Below are 20,947 nucleotides of genomic sequence, written 5' to 3'. Positions count from 1 at the left end.
TGAGGACCTATGCACCACTTGTCAAGCTGTGCTGTGGCAGGCATCTAACATATAAAGCAGAGGAAGGGCATGGATGTTAGCTTAAGGTCAGTCTTCCTCAGCAAAAAGAGGAGGATTGATGGCAGATTTTAGCTCAGGGCTAACTTTCCTCAAAAGGAAAAAATCATAAAAAAATTAAAAATAAATAAATTAAACAGGATTTATCTGTTTGGCTCAAATAGAAAGCAGGTTAAGACTCAAGAAAGAGGCAAAACTGACCAGTGCACCCACTCTTAGGAAAAGAGTAATCTCCATAACTGCAACCAAGTTCTGCCTCAAGAAGAAAACTCCCTCCAAAAGAAGAAGATTCACTACACTATAAATCTCAAAAATGAATCCAGTTGTCCCTCAGTATCCATGGGGAATTGGTACTAGGAACCCCTGCAGATACCAAAATCTCTGGATGCTCAAGTCCCTTAACTTGCCCTCTGTGTCTGTGAGTTCAACCAACCCAGGATAATAAGCATAGTACACGAGCCACAGTTGGTTGAATCCAGATGCAGAACTCTGGCCAACTGTATGTATAGTGGGACATTCACTATGTGACTAAAAACTCTCAATGGCTTCTGTACTAGGCTACTGGAATTTCATAACTAATAGTTAAAGTCTAAGTGAAGTTGGTGCAGTTGAGCTAAGTTTAAGTATAGTGCATTCATCCAATACTTTCCCACCTTTAGTAATACAAGCCTATTTTATTTAAAAGTTTAGTCACATAAAAATATATACAGATATAACTGGTTCAAAATTTTAATCTCATATAACAATATTTCTAGGTATAGAAATGCAACTGTAGTATAGTTTAAGAAACCACCGTTTGTACAATTAAATAGAAGGTGGTTAATCAAACAAGAATAGATTTAAAATTTTATGGCTATTAGTATAATATTCTTTTGGTGGTATAAAACAAAATCCAGGATCAAGGATCAGAGGAATCGATTTCATAGTTTGGATATAACATTTATAAGAAGTTGAATCTTGGAGGAGTTACTCTCACTCTACTTTTAATAGTGTTAGTTTCCTTTCCATTAAATGGGACATGACACAGAGCTGCTTTGAGATGGTGATCAAATGTGAATGTAAGTTGAGAAACAATCAGGTCTTACTGAGATGGTAAGTATTATTCATAATGTTTTTAAAATGCAATGCCAAACCCTGGTAATTATATCATGATCAGTGAAATACCAGGCTGTAATGATGTATGCAATATTCTTCTGTTTCCAAAATAGGGAGGGTAGCTTTGAGTTTGCAGTCATAGTAATCTGAGAACCTTGGAAATATTGAAGATTGTTGATAACAAAATTGGGGAGTAATTCCTTTTGTTTCCTTAGGATCTTATGTATATGATTCAGTGTTAGGCTTGACAATACAAGTGTAGAAGCCTAGTCTGCTGGTAGAGCATTGAGTACCGTGTACCTATTCAATTGCTTGGTATGTGATCATTGTTCAGAATTTAGTTTTCAATATTGTAATAAAAGAATGAAATAAAAACCCCCATTGTTTGATTACTTTTAAGCAAAACCATTATTTTTATTTTTAACAAAAATTTTTGTTAAATTTCAATTTTAATATTCTCAATGTAATGATTAAATAAAAGATAAGCAAACCTGCCTGGACCCAAAACATCAGATTATTCTTTGGGATATCTCTCCATAAAGACATCTGATTGTAGCAGTCTGCTCTTCAATTTACTTAGCAGCATGCAAAGTGTTTCCATGACTAACATCTTTTCAAATAAAGTAGGGTGTTAAATTTGGGAGGTCCACAAATAAGTCCCTAAGATACAACTTAGCATATCCAAGTGACAGCATTAATAACGTTAACAAGTAGAACATTTTTGTAACTGCTTGCTGATGAAAGACACAATTGTCTTATAATTAAAACAATATTCCAAGGCACGATTCGATTACATAGAAATTTTAAGAAGCTCCTTGCAAATGTCTAGGACTGACCATTATCACTTTACTCTGCACTTAAACTTTGTCAATAGTATAGTCAAAAATGATTTGAAAGGGCCTCTTTGAACATGCAACTTGTACCTAGTATGGTGAAGTAATGGTATTATGTTGCAAAGTCTTCAAATTCTTCTTGGAATTAATTTAGCTCCATCTTGTTTGGCAAATTTCACACACACACACACACACACACACAGTATATTATTTTTGTTGGCTGAAAATAAGTAAAGCCAGAGAGAATTTAGCATCTTCTCCATAATAAAACTACATCCATACAGCATGGATATGCATAAATGATCTATGTATTATATTATGAATTAATAAGTCCTGTTTATTTCTAACCTAAAATTAACACACATACACATATGTGCATATATTTATGTGAAATGTCATTCTATAAGCATATTGTCTACTGGATCTTGATTTTATTGTTTTAATAATCCAAATATTTTTAGAAATTTATTAAATCTACAGCAATGAAAAGATGAACCATTTTTAAGAAAGTGCGTATACTGTATAATAGGCATTATTTTATTATCAAAGTTCAGATCAAATACAGTCCCTATAAAACTAAAGTTAATAACAAAAAAAGTATTTCATTTGAGTTTTCAGTTTAAATGTAAGAGGAAGAGAAGAGTGAAAAGATATAATTTCTTCCTTAAGAGTTATCAGTGAGTTGTTATTTAAAAAAAAATTAATATTACATAGGTTTCACTTTATTTTTACATACAAAATAAAAGACTTACTAACTACAATAAAACTTAGGTAATGTCTCTTTTGAGAAAAGTAATAGTGTGATACTTTTGACAGTTCCTTGATTTCCTTTTGAGTGACCCTGACTTGATAATTCTATCTTATGTTTAAGAAGGATCATCAATCTTGGAGCATCTCAGTGACAATCTCAGTGTCAATTTCTTTATCTCATTGGATGTATATCTGAAATGCTTGCACTTATGTTGAATTAAAAGATCCTGGCGTGTTACATAAATAGCCACTAATATAGAACAAAGTCATTTATTCCTTAAAGAAATAAACATAATTTATCTCAATCTATACAACAAAGTGATTGAAACTAGTGGGAAAATCATGAAAGCAAAGTGGTGATGCACTTCATTTTATGTAATGGAGAGTTAGAATATTTCTTAATCTATAGCATAATCATTTCTCAAATGCCATTATAATTTCCATAACTATAAGAACCGTTGTTTCTACCAATGAGTCAAGTTTTAAATTGTGTATTGCTAAATCTTAATCATAGTATTAAAGAAAAAGTCTGTAGATTATATTACTAGATAGTTTATAAAACTAGGCATGAATTTATCCCAAGTATATCTGTAGATTTCAGTTCACAGGTTTGAAGACTATAATCTCTAATAAGAATTCAGATTATTTTGTATAATATTTTTAAAGTCAACTTCAGTGATTAATTGAAATATCTTTTCAAAAATCTTAGTACTATCATTTCCTGTTCTGCTTAGGATAGCATGGGGTATATGCTCAAACCTTATTTTAGATTTTACTACATTTTTTAAATGCTTATGTGCTCCCAAAATTATATCTCTGACCTGGACTTCTATGAGTCCCAAATATTATGTGTGACTGGGTATTAATATCTCTGCTCTCTCTTGCCTCAAATTAAAATTTTCTTCTATCTGATTATTGTCTGGCTCTAGTTACCTCAAGTAAACGTGATGTCTAATTCTCCAATTCATAAGCCAAACAGTTGGGAAACATTTCTTTTTACATATCTTCAACACCTAAGACACCACTAACACCTTATTAGTTTCAGCTTCCAGACATTTCCCAAATTTGTAACCCACAGTCATGAATCTCCAGGATACAGCACCATCCCTTATGGTTTTACTACAACCGTGACTTTTTCAATCATCCTATTTCCTAACTTTTAATATGTATTCTACAAATTATTTACCTTGAGTGTGATATCTTTTTCATGCCAGGACTCTGATTAATACAATAATAGTATTTACCCGATAAGATTTTTTGAAGGTAACTGCATCAATATGTATACAGTACTGAGAATAATGCTTATAACATGAAAAACCCTCAGTAAATATTAGTCATTTTTACCAAATATTTTAATTGTAGGTATATATTTACATTATGGAACTTTGGGCCCATGCTTTTCTAAAAACATCAAAATATCTTTACATTATTTTTTAAATAAGACTTCTTTATATTTGTATTCATAAAAGCATATATATATATATATATGTATATATATATAGATCGGTTGATCAATCAATACACATGTAATGCAGACTCTCCAATTTCCCTGACCAGTGACACTCTTGTTCGAGGAGGTCATCAAGAGGATGTGACTGCTAATTGATCCTTGAGCTGGAGCCCTGCAATTAGAGGCTCTTTACCCCTTCCCCTTCCTTGGAGTATATATTCTGCCCACCATTCCCACACTAGGAGCTGCTTCAAGGACACAGCCTGAAGAGAGTAAGGTGTTGTTGAGACTATCTGGATTGTATATGTTACTGAACCCAGTTAAGGCCTCTATATAAACTTTTAAGATTCTGGTGGGCGGGTGCAGAGATCTGCTTGTCTTGTGGCTGCACAAGGCAAACCTCATAAGTAAGCTCCCTTGCTTATTAAACTTGCCCCCTACCAATCTAGAGTGGTCTATCTTTTTCTTTGGTCTCTCTTAGCCCTCCGTATATGGGGCTAGTTTGAAAACCAACTCCCTATATTCTCCCGATAAATTTGACTTAATATGTAATATGCTTCCTATAAATTTGACGTAATTGTGTAAATTGCATCAGGCTATCATAGTAAAATTAGGAAAATTAATGAGGTATATTCAATTTAGTAAACGTCATGATATAAGTGATATATTTAAAGCACTGATGATATAAATGCTAACAACATGTTCACTATAACTTGCCATTTTGTCACCAATCTGTTTTTTTCTGATTTCTTTCTTACTTATTTAGTTATTTATTTTTAAACTGAAGAGTTGAGTCATGAGTAAAATCTTTGAAGAACACCTTCTTTAGACTAGCAATCCCAGACTATTTTTTTTTTCTTTTAAAGATTTTATTTTTTCCTTTTTCTCCCCAAAGCCCCCCCGGTACATAGTTGTATATTCTTCGTTGTGGGTCCTTCTAGTTGTGGCATGTGAGACGCTGCCTCAGCGTGGTCTGATGAGTAGTGCCATGTCCGCGCCCAGGATTTGAACCGACGAAACACTGGGCCGCCTGCAGCGGAGTGCGCGAACTTAACCACTCGGCCACGGGGCCAGCCCCCCAGACTATTTTTGAATAATGGAATATTTTGGTAATTTTTTTTCAATCGTGGAAAAATAAACAACAAAAAATACATTACTATTGCCTTAGTTCTAATTCAGAACCCTTGAGATACATTCGCCAAGAGAGGATCAGATGGCGTAAGATCAGTGTGGTGTTCTGTGGTGTGTTCAAGTGGTTCAGATCTCTTTAGTCTATATTATGACACACATTACTGGAGTTAACATGACTTGAAGCAAAACAGCAAATGAATGTTCTCATCCATTCCCCTATGAATATAAACTATTTCTGATCCTCTTTTGTAATTGGAATGGAGAAGAAAGTATTCCTGAATAAACTGCTGCATAACAAGTAAAAAGTCTAGTACAATAGTTGCAATTATGGCTCCTGTACGGTTAAGCTTATGGTAGTCCACACTTTTTCTCCAGGAGTCATCTGAGTTTTTGAGGTGTCAGACTGGTAGAATAAATCAAAATATGACAGATAGAATCAACTCTGCAATTATGAGGATTTTAATGGTGACACTAGTCAATGCCATTATCCATTGAATGAAATGTGGTTTTTTATTTATGATCTTGGCTAGAGGGATGCAGCACACTTCAGAGGTTTCTATTTGGTCTTCCCCACTATGGTAGCTCATTCCACATTCCAAAGAGCCAATGCTCAGTTTACTACAATTTCTCAGTATATCAATTCCATTATAAACTTTGGGTGGGCCTGAAAGACCAGAGATTCCTCTTCAAACCAGACTTTAGCTAGAAATCCATTTACTAATCTGGCCCCTCTAGTTCCCATTCTAATAGCAGGCATGCAGACACTCTGAGTCTCAGGTTATCAATGTCAGCTCTGGCCCTGTACAGATACTCCTTGAAAAGTCTGGGAATTTCTCGCCTTGATGGTCAATTTTACTGAAGCAGATGGATGGAGCCACTTTCTTTATATAATCGTTATGGTACTGTAGGCTCCTTTTCTCAAGAGATCCAACCACTGCTTCAATGTTTGGATTCCAGATCTGAAAAATATCTCAGGTCCAAGTACTGAGCAAAGGGTTGTGGGTTTTTACTGGGGCAACTGATTCAGCCTCTTCCTCCTCCATTCTCAACTTTATTTGATTGTGTATGTTAAGTAGCTCCCTTGTCAACTGCCAATCCATTTTGTCTCTAGGCATGGCATACTTTATTAACATCTCCACAACCCCTCATGAGTTATGTCTTTTCATTTTTCCTCCAATCTGACTAGTTGTTTCAGTAATTATAGCCTCCAGTCTTCTGGAGATTAAATATTGTCACCTGGCCTTTGTTAATTCAAGACCTATCACTCACAGTGGATGTGAATGAGCTCTGTTTTGTAACTGTGTTTCTTTCCATCATACCTGACCTGCAGTTGGCAGTCACCAATGAAATTCTTAGTGATGCTGGTGCCCTTCTTTAAGTACCTTGCTGATGACCCTAGTGAAGTGCTTATCCTGTAAAACATAATCATCTGATGACTCCTCTGGCATTACATTATGTACCATTTCAGCATGACCATTTCTTTTGGCCTCTTTATTCCTACTTCATTTGTCTGCCAGAACACCTTGGATAACGCTACTGCATCCAGCCTCTAGGTGCTACTTGGTAGTGAGTTTGTGCCCGAGTCTGGAGTTCCTGTTTTGATAAAGTACTTCCAAATCAACTAACTCTTTTCTTTTTAAAAAAACTAATCCTTTGAGAGTATCTACTGACATTCACTTTTTTTTTTTGATTGGCCCTGAGCTAACATGTGTTTTCAACCTTCCTCTTTTTATTTTCTTCTTCCCAAAGCCCCAGTACATAGTTGTAGGTCATTCTAGTTCTTCTATGTGGGATGCTGCCAAAGCATGGGTTGATGAGTGGTATGCAGGTCCATGCCCAGAATCTGAACAGAAAACCTGGGCCTCCGACGCAGAGAATGTGGACTTAATCACTCAGCATGAGGCCAGCCCCAACTAACTCTTATTTACCTAGTTTTACATTCTGGTCCCCTTGATGAAACAGTAAAAATCCAGTCCCAGGATAACTGCCTTGGCCCCTGCCATTACTTTTTAACTAATTCCTCCATCTCTGTTTGTTTATAATCTCTTTCCTCCCGTTCAGGCTCAGCATGTCCTGAGCCAGGTTATGCTGAAATTCACTCTAGTGTTGGCGGGTGCAGCTTCTGAGGGAGGCAACCGTTTCCTAGTGGTAGAGAGGCTTCTTCAGCACAGTGTACTGATAAGGCATATGAGGGAATGATGGGCTACTTCTGCAAGCTCTGAGCGTTCAAGGGCATCTGCAATATCCTCAGGGATTCCATGCAGATATTCCCATCTCATGTATTGGGGCCCCAGGTTTTCCCAAACAGGGTCCTGACTTTAACATAGCAGATCTGCTTTGGATGAACATTAAAATACTTCTAGATATCTGTGATTCTGTCAGATTTTGAATCTGATACTCAGAAGTTGCTCTTACCCAAAAAGAACTTTTGGCTTTTAACGGTCAGCCTTTAACTGCTTGTCAACCATCATCAGTTTCTCATTATTCCTCCTCAGTGAATTAATTCAACTTAGTAACCGACTAGTATTGCTATTTTGTTAAGTCTTGTTAGCCCCTCAATTATTTAAAATGCCTAAATCTTCATTTTGCCATCTGTTTTCTGAAATATCTCAGTAGTATTTGCATTAGTTTAGGACCACCAAGGGGTAAATACGAAGACAGAATGAGATATTTAAGACATTTATGTAGGAGGGAACCAGAGAAGAAGAGGGTAGACACCATAAACCATATACCATAACACTGGTCTGACACGTGGAGAAGGAAAGGAGGATTGAGGAGGAAGATTCTTAGATGCAGTATGGTTCCAACAAAAGTTTGTCCAAACTAAAACGGAGTCCTTGAACCACAGTCTTCTGGTGGAAAACTCCTATATCTCCCTTTAAAGAGTCTGTTTAAGTATCCATGTTGTGCCCAGTCATTGGCTCAGAGAAGTCTGGAGGAAACATAACCTCTGTGGAAATGCAGTGGTGGATCCAAAGGTGCAGCCCTGGAGCCTCTGGCAAAGTCACATGCCCACAGTGGATCTCAGGAGCACATTTCCACAGCTGTCATACATGTGCTTTTACATTTTGTATTTAATTTTAGGGGCTCCCTGTGTATCCCTGCTTGAGGGTATTCAGTGACTTGTGTAGTGAGGTGGAGGCTGGAGAATGGCTGTGGGGGCTGTGAGATGCTGGGGAAGAGCTTAGGAAAGAAAGGCAAGAATTTCTCTCTAACAGGTTTCTCTTACATCACAATATTTCCTTGAGTCAACCTTGCCTATGTCTGAAAGTCATACACCTATTGAAAATGGTACTCAAAGGAGCAATTTGTCACCCTGAAATATTCTGTGTGAGAATTGGGAGAGAAAGACAACACACAGTATAAAAAAGTCATTGAATTCAATCTCACTGAAAGAGAATATATTCATTTTTCCCAGAGGAGTCATGGAGCCCTCAGTCTTTTTTACTTTAACTTTGCTTGTCTTATTTCATTCTTACAATGTCTCCCACTTATTTGCACTCTATATTTGCTTCCTTTTTCCTTTTTTCCCCCTGAAACCTACCTTCCTATTTTCCACATCTCTTTGGAGTATTAACAAGAGCAGTGCAATATATTAATGCTGGCAAATGGAAGCATACAAGTCAGGAACTTAGACATGGGTCCTAATGTTGATAAAATGCTAAGCTATGACTGAGTAACGACCTTTGGGGTTGTGTCTATATTCACATATTCAGTGTATGTGTGGTTGTGGAGATCAGTCTTTTCAGACTATTTTTTATATTCCATGTGAAAAAGAAAAAAAGTATCCTGGCATTAGAGGTTGCATAGTGCAAACATTCTTCTGATTCTCATGTTGAAATGTGAAAGTTGCTTTGTTGAGAATAATTTCTGACTTCAGAGCAAAACAAATTTTGAGTTTTGTCACTGCCTGGAATTCATCACTGAAGTCAAAATTCTTATACAATAAAATTCTATTTCAATTGAGGATAAAATTGTACCTCTCCATGGAGAACAGAGAGTCTTAGTGTGTAGATTTTAAAATAAACTTTTTCTTCCCCAGAAAGGTACAGTGAATTTCATTGGTAGGAGTAAAAAGCAATAGCAAAAAGCTCAGTTGTCATATACAACATGCTAGAGGCAGCAGCTCAGCTCACAGGATCATAGAAGGTTAGAGCTGGCAGCTGTATTGTAACCTACCCTTCCCCGCAAATAAGCTTGTTCTGAGGCTGGATGTAGCAGTGGACTGCACTGGTCTCTATCGGGTAGATTCAGTCCAAAGTTGCAGGTGAGAATAGAGTTGTCTGAAAGCTAAGTAGCAGAGAACAGTATTGAAAACACCGAGGACACTTTTGGCATCAGGAGGGAAAGGATTCTAAACGAAAACAGGCAAAATGAGGGATCAGGTTTAGTAATGGGAGTCTGAATCTTTGAGGCCCCAAAAAAAACTGAACAGAAAGTTTACCATAATTCTATTCTGTAGTTCAGCAAATTGGAAGTCTGAGGGCTTACTGGAAGGAGGCTAGAGATAGAGGCATTCCCCTCAGAGAATTTCACTCTGAACTTGAAAATTCCTTTTCTTTGTTTGCTGCAGCAGCTACCCATTAGCTATGCTTTTTGTCTTACACATTCCCCTCAGTAGAAGGAAGCTGTAGTGGTTCTTACTAGAGGCTGCTTTCTGGGGCCTCCTTAAACCAGGATAATGTACCAGGATAAGCAACATGCGTAGTATGGTTGCCAGAATTGCTGGAGGGATGCAGAATTTGACTCAATTGTAACATACTGGTATTTTTTTTAGTCTTAACTTTAGACCATTTAAAAGCTCTAAATAGATTTCTTCTGGAATTTCTTCCACTTCCCATGCCAAGAATTTCTTTCAGATGTAGCAAAAACACATCGATTCCTTCTACCTATTCTAATCATTTTACTTTAATTCTACCTATTTTATTTTATAAAAGTATTTCTATAACATTTTATTTTATAAAAATTAACGTCACCAAAGCATAACTCCTAATTATTTTACTCTCATCAAATTAATTCTTTTCCCTAATCTTTCCTGTTCTGGAAATGGCACCATCACACGTCCAGGTGATCGAGACTTTATTTCTTATCCCCATACATGTTATTAGAAAGGCTTGTGGCTCTAATTTCAAAACAAATTTTAAAATCTTTACTCCACCACTGTCATTCTATTTCTACCATCATCTCTCACTTGTACTACAGAAGTAGCATCCTAGCTAATCTTTATACTTCCAGTCTTTCCCTCTCTTAATCCATTCTCCAAATAGCAGCCAGCTATCTGTCTAAAATGCTGACAGCATGTCCTTCCTTAATTAAATACCTATAATAGTTTCCCATCGCTCTTAGAATTCTAAGCTCTTTGTTATGGTCAACATGAGCCTGCCTGATATCTTTCTGTTTAAGCCTCGGAACTTATCTTCTTCTACTTTCTCCCTCAGCTTCTGCTTCTCTGATCTTTCTACTCGTCCTGTTAAATTTCCAGATCATTAATTACTCAGGAATCATTTTCCATTTTCCTTGTCTGGAGTACTTTTGGCCCAGATTCCTCTTCAGAAGGTAGCATTTTTCCTGTATGCCACTCTGAAAGACCTTCCTTGACAACCTCATCTAGAGTAAGTCCCACCCAATTCAGTTACTGCTTAGCCATTTTGTTATGTTTTATTCTCTTCTTTATACTTAATATCACTTGAATTGTTACCAAATTCATTTGCTTCTGAGTTTATCATTCTTCTGGCCATGCTGAAACTAATCCACTGAGGCTATCATTTTTGTTTTAATTGTCTTAAATCAGGCAAGGTCCTGGGAGACAGATGGCACATTTTTAATGGGTAATTTAAAGAGAGTTTAGGTTTCAGGAAGCCAGCAAATGATACTGAAGTGTGCCACGGCTAGTAGTAGCTGGATCACTTACCCCCTCTGAGTCTGAAGGCACAAAGAGTAGAGTAGAAATCGTTATCATAATAGAAATGATAGGCGTTCAGAAATGGCTACATAAGAGTACTTTTGGCGTTGGGTGCGTAGATTCAGCAACCAAGGTGGACCTTGAAGCGAGAAGGCAATAAACATTTCAGCTTTACTTCTTTCCATATTCCTTATCATTCTCAGAATAGCACTTAAACACATAGTTGTTTATTTAGGGGGAAAAAAAACCCCAGCATTTTCCACTACCAACCTCCCTGAAATTTTCTGCATTGACCAGTCAATTCCACTGAAACAACTTTTGCAGGAATATCATCCACTTCTACGTTGCCAAATCTAATGGTTATTTCTCTTTTCTCATCCGTAACATCTCGGAGCATTTGTTATAGGACAAGAGAGGAAGCATGGAAACCTGGTAGAAATGCCTTGTAATAATCAGATCATGTGTTGATAGTCTCTCAATAAATGGCATTGGGAAAACTGGAGAGCCACATGTGAAAGAATAAAACTGGACCACCATCTTACACGATATGCAAAAATCAGCAAAAAATGGATTAGAGATTTGAATGCAAGACCGGAAAGCACAAAACTCCTAGAAGAAACATAGGTGGTAAATTCCTTGACATCAGTCTTAGTGATGATTGGTTGGATTTGACACCAAATGCAGAGTCAGCGAAAGCAAAAATAAACAAGTGGGTTTACATCAAACTAAAAAAACTTCTGCATAGCAAAGGAGACCATCAACAAAATGAAAAGGCTACCCACAAAATGGGAAAAAAGATATGCAAGCCATATATCTGATAAGGGGTTAACATCCAAAATATATAAAGAACTCATACAACTCAATAGCAAAAAGGCCCAAACAATCCAATTAAAAAATGGGCAGAGAGGGGCTGGCCCCGTGGCCGAGTGGTTAAGTTCGCGCGCTCCGCTGCAGGCAGCCCAGTGTTTCATTGGTTCGAATCCTGGGCGCGGACATGGCACTGCTCATCAGACCACGCTGAGGCAGCGTCCCACATGCCACAACTAGAAGAACCCACAACGAAGAATATACAACTATGTACTGGGGTCTTTGGGGAGAAAAAGGAAAAAATAAAATCTTAAAAAAAAAAAAAATGGGCAGAGAATCTGAAGAGACAGTTTTCCAAAGAAGATATACGGATGACCAATAAGTCCATGAAAAGGTCCTCTACATCATTAATCACCAGGGAAATGCAAATCGAAACCACAATGAGACATTATCTTACACTTGTTAGAATGGCTATTATCAAAAAGACAAGAAAAAACTAGTGTTGGTGAGAATGTGGAGAAAAGAAAACTGTTGTGCACTCTTCTTGGGAATGTAAATTGATACAGCCACTATAGAAAACAGTTCAGAGGTTCTACAAAAGATTAAAAATTGAACTATCACATGATCCAGCAGTTCCACTTCTGGGTATTTAACTGAAGGAAATGAAAACACTACCTCAAAAAGACATCTCACCCCCATGTTCATTGCAGCATTATTTACAATAGCTAAGACGTAGAAGCAACCTGTGTCCATGGCTGACTAAAAATGTGATATATATATATATATGTATATGAATATTCAACCATAAAAAAGAATGAAATCTTACCATTTGCAAAAACTTGGATGGACCCTGAGGGCATTATGCTAAGTGGAATAAATCAGACAAAGACAAATACTGTATGATATAACTTATATGTGAAATCTAAAAAAAACCCAACAACCAATAAACAAAAAACCAAAACTCATAGATACAGAGAAGAGATTGGCGGTTGTGAGAGCCAGGGGGTGTGAGGTGGGGAAAATTTGGTAAAAATGGTCAAAAGATAGAAACTTCTAGTTATAAAATAAGACCTGGGATGTAATGTACAGCATGGTGACTATAGTTAATGATAGGTATTGTGTATTTGAAAATTGCTAGGAGAGTAGATCTTAAAAGTTCTTATCACAAGAAAAAAAATCTTTGCAACTATGTATAGTGGTGGATGTTGACTAGACTTATTGTGGTGATCATTTCACAAATATGTACAAATATCAAATCATTATGTTGTACATCTGAAACTAGTAACATTGTATGCCAGTGTATCTCAATAAGAAAAAAGACACAACTAATTTTTGTGTGTTGATTTTATATCTAGAAACTTGATAGAATTTGTTGACTACTTCTAGAAATTTTTTGACAGTCTTTAGTGCTTTCTATATATAAGATCATGTCATCTGCACACACAGATAATTTTATTTCTTCCATTCTGTTGGAAGTCTTGTATTTCTTTTTCTTTCCTAGCTCTGGCTAGGACTTCAGGTACTATGTTCAATAGAAATGATGAGAATGGACATCCTTTTCTTGTTCCTGATCTTAGGGGAAAAGCTTTTAACTTTTCACCATTGAGTATAATGTCAGCTGTGGGCTCGACTTACAGGGTCTTTATTATCTTGAGCTACATTCCTTCCATACTTAAGTTATCAGAATTTTTTATCATGAAAGGATCCTGTGCTTTGTAAAAAGTTTTTTCTGCTTCTATTAAGATGACTATATGATTTTTTATCCTTCATTCTGTAAATGTGGCATATCACATTTATTGATTTGCATATGTTGAGCCATCGTCAAAAGAGACTGAGACCCAGTAGCACCCAACTGCCTACAACAATGTGTATCTCAGGGACACATATAACTTTACAATGGGATTAAGGGAACCAATTTAATTACCTGTGTAGACTGTATCTCCTATTTTTGGAAAACCTCTTAGAAAAGACCTCCCATTTTTGTCTCTATTGAGTAGTGTTGCATAAATCTGCTATAACCCATAATTTATTGATGTTAAAGTTTGACTCAATTAGGCATTCTTATTTCCAAGTTGTTTGTGGTGGTCTTTGCCTCCCCCTATAATACATACTAAAAATTTGAAATTTGTTTTAGCATTGTCAGTTTCCTATACTGCTGAAAGATACTTGTTTTATATCATTTAGGAACATTAATTTTTATTGTGTTTAGGAATGGTATAGTTTGGCATAATTTGAATCTCTGACCAGTGCAGAATATTGATGAAATTCTTGAACTTTGAAATTAATAAATCTGAAAATAGAAGCTAAACGTGTCCTTTTTATATTTATGTAGCAGTTTACTTTTCTCATCTTCAATTTCTTCATTTGATAAGAATAATAGTATCTTATATGTGTATTTTTAAACTAAGTAAGAAGTTCGATTTTTGAATTATTGGTTAAAATAAAAGTCTATAATAGAAACTCAAATAATGGTCCTATAATTATTATTAATGAAAAATAATCATGTATTTTTATTGCGTTAGACTAATTAGTTAGATGTTTTGAGTAAGGAACAGAGGATCTAAGGCTATTGTGATAATTGATGTCAGAACTAAGTATAAATCAATTTGAAATGTTTCAGAATCGATGAAGAATTATACATCACATTAAACGATGGTTTGAAGACATTAGCTTACCTAAACTACTTCATTAGAATTTAAATTTTCACTGTCTATTTTAATTAAGTGATTACAGTTGCTTCACATACTTAAGTGACTCTTGCATGTAAGCTCTTGTTTCCTATTAATTTTAATGCATTCTTCCTTGGCCATGCCTCTTTTCATTAGAAGTGAAGGCATTCAACTAGTCTTATTCTGGTTGCCTTGCAACTTTTAATTCAGAAAAATTCGAACCATTCTGCTCCCTTTAAAGTCACTTTCAACGTGCTAAGTGATCACTATTTTATCTTAATCCCCACAATACTTATAACAAATTTATCAAAATTTAATGTTTAATCATTCAATAATTACTTCACATAAGATAGTTTTATCTTTCCTCACGTAGATGCACATTCCTTCAGTTCTCACAAAGTCATAGAGACCTATGAGAGTGTCTAAAGCATTGCTATTTATATCATCATTATTGTATATGTGATTTGAATAGGAATACATTAAATATACTGTAATTTTAAGCTCTTGCTTTCTGGTTATTATGGAATTAGAAAAAATCCTCATTTTTAAGGTCACATAAATATATTATTAAATTATTATTTTTAGTGAAATCAATGTGTTCAATACAAATTTATAAAGCAGTGCTTCTTTGTTGGGAGATGAAGGAGTGCAATAGCATTTCCCAATAGAGGGATGTCTTACACCAAGTTCCTAGAGAACAGAGTCTGAGGCAAAATCTTGTAAGCTAACACTTTAATAAAAGTCCAATTGCTGGGAGCCAACAGTCAAAGCATAAAGGAAGTGAGGCATGTAGATAGGGAGACCAAATACAAGAGAGTTACAGAGCCCATTGCAGGATTGCAACAAATACAGTTGGGGGCTGTGTCATCTGGGATGTCTTTAGAAATGTCAATAGTACACTAATCCATCTTGGGACCATCCTTGGCGACAAGAAAGATAAACAATTTATCTGATGACACTTGCTTGACTTGTGTCTTTTATTGGTCAAAGACTACCCAATGAAGCAATTACTCTCCCATATTTCTAGATTGTGTTACCTGTTTCTCTGGTCACCACTGGGAAGCAATAGTTCCAGCAGTACCATATTGCCATTGTGCAGGGTTATCAGTCTTTTTCACAAGTCTTTATGAACTTGTTAAACATCTTAAATCTGTACAGAAGGTGGCCTGGATCTTGTGAAGAGGAAATAGTTGTTGTTAGAGTATGATCCGTCACTAGGGTCATCCCTGCCATTCCAGGAAGCCAGAAAGTGTCTGAGGCATAGGGAGCTGGCTGAACTGAGCAAATCTGGGGAGGTACAAATCTTGGTTCCAATACAGTAAATATGTTTATTGTCTCTAGGAACATGTATACTTTGAAAATTATCTTCCAATATAATTGTTGTCTAAATAAAAGCTACTGAAATTAATATTCAACTAAATCTTACCTAAAAGGAAGTAGAAAATGAGAAAAAAAAATGAAATGGGGAAATTTCCATACAAAATTGTCTGATTTAATTGGTACTAAGAATTTTATGTTTTAAACACTTCCTATATCTAGAAATTAAAAAGGCATGTGATAATCATTAAACATTTTATATCACATATCAGATCTCTCTAAATTGGATATAGAGTTTTATGTATTCAACAATTTTTAAATCATAATCAAAACAATTAAGGAGTACTATACAAATGAAAATTCAGTCCACTAGTCTTAAAGAGAAATTTAAATACACAAATCCAAGGGCATTTAATTAGATAATCATGTCCTTTTTATGTTTTTGAAAGACTAGTGAATGTACTATTCTGATGAATATTGGTATATAATAAATGAACACTTATATACATACCATATAAAAATGCTTAGCAAAATTCACTGTATTCTTGCTAGTGGTGCACTATTATTTAGATGAACTTCTTGGAGACTGTGGTTGGCAGTCTACCAACATGAGATATAACACCGGGGAAGCAACCTTATTAATGACTTAGCCTGTTGACATCAGTGACCTCTAGCTTTTCTCAACAGAATTTAAACAAAGTGGCATCTACCCCTGATGCAGTTTAATTCTCCCTTCTCCAGTGAAGTTTTGTTGCATTTAAAAAATACAGTTATAAGATTCAGTGATTAATAGAGATAACTCTTGACTGAGAAGAAGGAAGACATAGATATATATCTATCAGTTATAGAAGATTTTCTAATTTATCTCATCTTCAAAAGCACAGCAATCTTAGGTAATTTGAGATTTTTTTCTTTTTTTGTGCTTTCTTCATACTGAAGATGATGATGGTTTGTAAAACAGTCCAAAGTTAAGAAGCTCAGGGATAAAGCATTGAATCAAAAATCATGAATATTTTGCAAGCTAACTAAGGTAGCCCTAGAGAAGCATGATGAAACATTGCAGAAAAATCTGTCACTTTTTTAAAGTGGAATTAATTAAGCATTTAGTTAAGCATTTAATTTAATTAAGCATTTAGTTAAATTTTCCTAAAGGAAATCGAGGACCTCTTATTTCTTAATTTTCTCAAGTACATGATTAAGTTAGGCTGCTTCATCAAGAATATTTTCAGAGGATTCTGTGATGGTCAATTTTATGCATCAACTTGGCCGGGAAAAGTGGTGCCAAGATATTTGGCAAAACATTATTTCTAGGTATGTCTATGAGGATGATTCCAGATGAAGTTAGCATTTAAATTGGTAGACTAAGTAAAGCAGATTGCCCTTCTCAACATGTATAGGCATCATCCAATCTGTTGAGGTTCTGAATAGAACAAAAATGTGGAGGAAGAATTTGTTCTCTTTTTCACTGTTTGAGCTGGGACCTCAGTCTTCTCCTGCACTTAAATTGGGACTTAGATTTTCAACTCCATACGTTCTTGGACCTTTTGACTTTGGCACTTAAATCAGTCATGACCTCTCAGTCAATTCCTAGATTTGAGCTGATTTATAGATTCAAAACCCCTTGAATGAAGGGAAGGCTAGGTTCCCTTGAGGAAGGACCTTGGTACACTTCTGAAATTTTATACTGTTAATCTTTCTCCAAGCTTTCCCCAAAGGGACCTATGACCTTTTACCAGAGTAATTGTTCACTGAGGTGAAGGAAATAAGCAGAACTTTCAGGGACTACTGAATACTGGCTTTGAACTGACACCAATTCCAGGAGACCCAAAATATCACTGTGTCCACAGTCAGAATAAGGACTTATGGAGGTCAGGTGCTGAGTTTTTGCTCAAGTCCCTCTCACTGTGGGTCCAAAGATTTCCTGAACCTATCCTATTGTAATTTCTCCAGTTCCAGAAAGCATAACTGGAATAATACACTCAGCAGCTAATAAAATTCCCCCATTCGTTCTCTGACCTGTGAAGTGAGGGAGATTACAGCAGAAAAGGCAAAGTGGAAGCCATTAGAACTACTTCTACCTAGGAAAATAGTGAGCCAGATGCAATACCACATTCCTGAAGGATTGCAAAGATTAGTGCACCATCAAGGACTGGAAGGGTGTAAGAATGTAACTCCTACCACATCGCCATTGAACTTGCCTATTTGGCAGGTGTAGAAGATGGTTGATTTTGGAGAATGACAATGAATTATCACCAGCTTAAGCAAGTGGTGATTCCAATTGCAGGCACTGTAATGTTTTTATTATTGAGAGAGTGAACACATCTACTGATGACTGGTATATAGCTCTTGATCTTGCACATGCCTTTTTTCCCATGCCTGTCAATAAGATCCACTAGAAGCAGTTTGCTTTCAGCTGGCAAGGGCAACAATACACCTTCACTGTCCTACCTTAGGGGTATATCTACTCTTCAGCCCTATGTCATGAATCAGTTTGCAGGGAACTTGATCACCTTTCACTTCCACAAGAAATCATATAGGTCCACTACATTGATGACTTTATCTTGATTGGATCAAATGAGCAAGAAGCAGTAACTACTCTAGAGTTATTGGTAAGACGTTTACATGCCAGAGGTAGGAAATAAATCTGATGAAAATTCAGGAGCCTTCTACCTCAGTGATATGTCTAGGTGTCAAATAGTGTGGGTCATGTCAAGATTTCCCTTCTAAGATAAAGGATAACCTGCTGCATCTGACCCCTTAAACAATAAAAAAAGAGATGTAACACCTAGTGAGCCTCTTTGGATTTTAGAGGCAACATATTCTTCATTTGGGTGTGTTACTCCAGCCCATTCACAGGTGCTGCTAAATTTGAGTGGGGTCATGAACAAGAGAAGGCTCTGCAATAGGGTCTGTCTGCTGTGTAAGCTCCTCGGCCACTTGAGCCACGTGATTCAGCAGATGCAAAGATGTTTGAAGTGTCAGTGGCAGACAGAGATTCTCTTTGGGGCCTTTCGCAGGCACCTATTCATGAATCACAGCATGGGCATAATCCTGCTATCCTCCACTGATAACCACCCTCCTTTTGAGAAACAGCTTTTGGCTTGCTACTATGCCTTAGTAGAGCCTGAACACTCAACTGTGGACCAGCAAGCTACCACACAACTTAAGTTTCTCATCATGAACTGGGTGTTATCTGACCCATCAAGCCATAAAGTTGAGCATACACAGAAACAGTCCATCATCAAATGGACATCATACATTCTTGTTTGGGCCCAAACAGGCCCTGAAGGCACAAGTAAGTTATACGAAGGAGGAGCCCAAATGCTCATGGCTCCCACTTCTTCTACACCGCTTTCTTTCTCAGCCTACATCTATGGCCTCAAGTGGAGTTCTCTATGATCAGCTGACAGAGGAAGATATGGACTTTACTTCATTTACTACAGAAGCAGTAGTACAATTTTGTTTGTATGCAGGATTGTATTATACTTGGTAGAATTAAGACCTTGTTTTACAATAACAGTAATTTCATTACATAATTAAACATGAGTCTGATTTGAGGAAAAAGCTCTTCCTCATTTCCATGAAAGACATATATTGCAACAGTAAATAAAAATAAACTTTTTATTACATTACAATACCTGTGGAAAAATTATTAAACGGAGATAAACCAAATTTTTTTAAAAACTTCAATCATGACCCCCATGAGGGCTCTGACTTCTGCTTAGGAGACGCTCTTCTCTGAGAATTCAGCCCTATTTGAAATCGTGCCCACCACATTTACACTTAACTCTTCACTTCTGTTGTAGTAGATAAGTTCCTCCTTAAGTGTTGCCTAAGAGGCTCTCTGGCTCTCGCACTTCCCTAATTAACAGATTGCTTCGTGCATCAATGTTACTTAACAGCAGCCACCCAATTTCATAGTCTTTTTGGTTACCATTTCCCTTTAACTCTCAAATGCTAACAAAAATATACCAGATTATACATTACTTCCCCCTGCTTCCCATCTCCATTCACCAGAGGTAGAAATCTTAGAAGTCCCGCTGCTACAACTTTCCAAGAACTATTGGTAATCCACCTACCATCAATGATGGGGTCTTCATTGTCCTATGGTCACTGAGTGGACGACTTCCAGAATCCCCTTGCTAGAGTCTGCGTCGTAGGACTGTCCTGGTCCCAGATGTCTGAGGTTAAGTTCTCTAGATGCAGAACTTAAGACAGGAGTTCCTGGCGGAAGTGATTTGTTGAGGAAATTTTCTCATTAAAAGGAGGTTAAGGGAAGCAGAGTGAGATGAGGGAAGAAAGCTAAGGTAGTGAGTTAGGCTGGAGACTAGCTTCAGCGGGTTTCATGAGAAGTTCTGCTACACAAACTACACTACAGTTAGCCTCACCTTAAAGCAAGAGAGCTTTCTTTTTTTTTTTTTTTTTTATCATACCCCAGTTTGATCATTCATTGGCCTGATTGTCCCGGACAAAGGGTAAATATAATTTCTGGGTGAGGCTGCTCCTGTCTCGCTGCATCAATTCTCCAGAAAAGGTCGTGGTTATGAGCCTTTAGCAGCTAATATTCTCAGCAGCTGTGTAATGTGTGCATCTGACAATCCATTGATGAGAGTCTATGCATGTCGCCCATAACATCACTAATGAAGCAAGGATTTAGAGAAATGACAATTTTTGTAATGATGGGGGAAAAATAGTACAACATTTCTTGAAGGACATTTGGAAATATACTACAAAAGACACTGAAGCATCATGTGCTTTGATGTAGACACAGCTAACAGTTCACAATGGAGAACTAAATTCTCTTTGACAAAGCAAATCTACTGTGATGAAATGTCCCTATGAAAACATGGATACAAGTGTGTGAATATATCTATACAAGGATGGTCATAAAACAAGGATAATAAGAGCAAAGTTTTTGAAAACAGTAAAATTTCAA

General features: G+C 36.5%; 1 pseudogene; it reads left to right on the top strand.

The window, feature by feature from the left end:
* Nucleotides 1-1,075: 1,075 nt before the first annotated feature.
* Nucleotides 1,076-19,410, top strand: LOC139044948 (uncharacterized; annotated as a pseudogene).
* The last annotated feature ends 1,537 nt before the right edge of the window (nt 19,411-20,947 follow it).

The sequence above is a fragment of the Equus asinus genome, chromosome 3 (assembly GCF_041296235.1).
Source record: "Equus asinus isolate D_3611 breed Donkey chromosome 3, EquAss-T2T_v2, whole genome shotgun sequence".
Lineage (NCBI taxonomy): Eukaryota > Metazoa > Chordata > Mammalia > Perissodactyla > Equidae > Equus > Equus asinus.
Note: the sequence above shows the minus strand (reverse complement) of the source record. Positions and strands in the feature narration are given on the sequence as shown.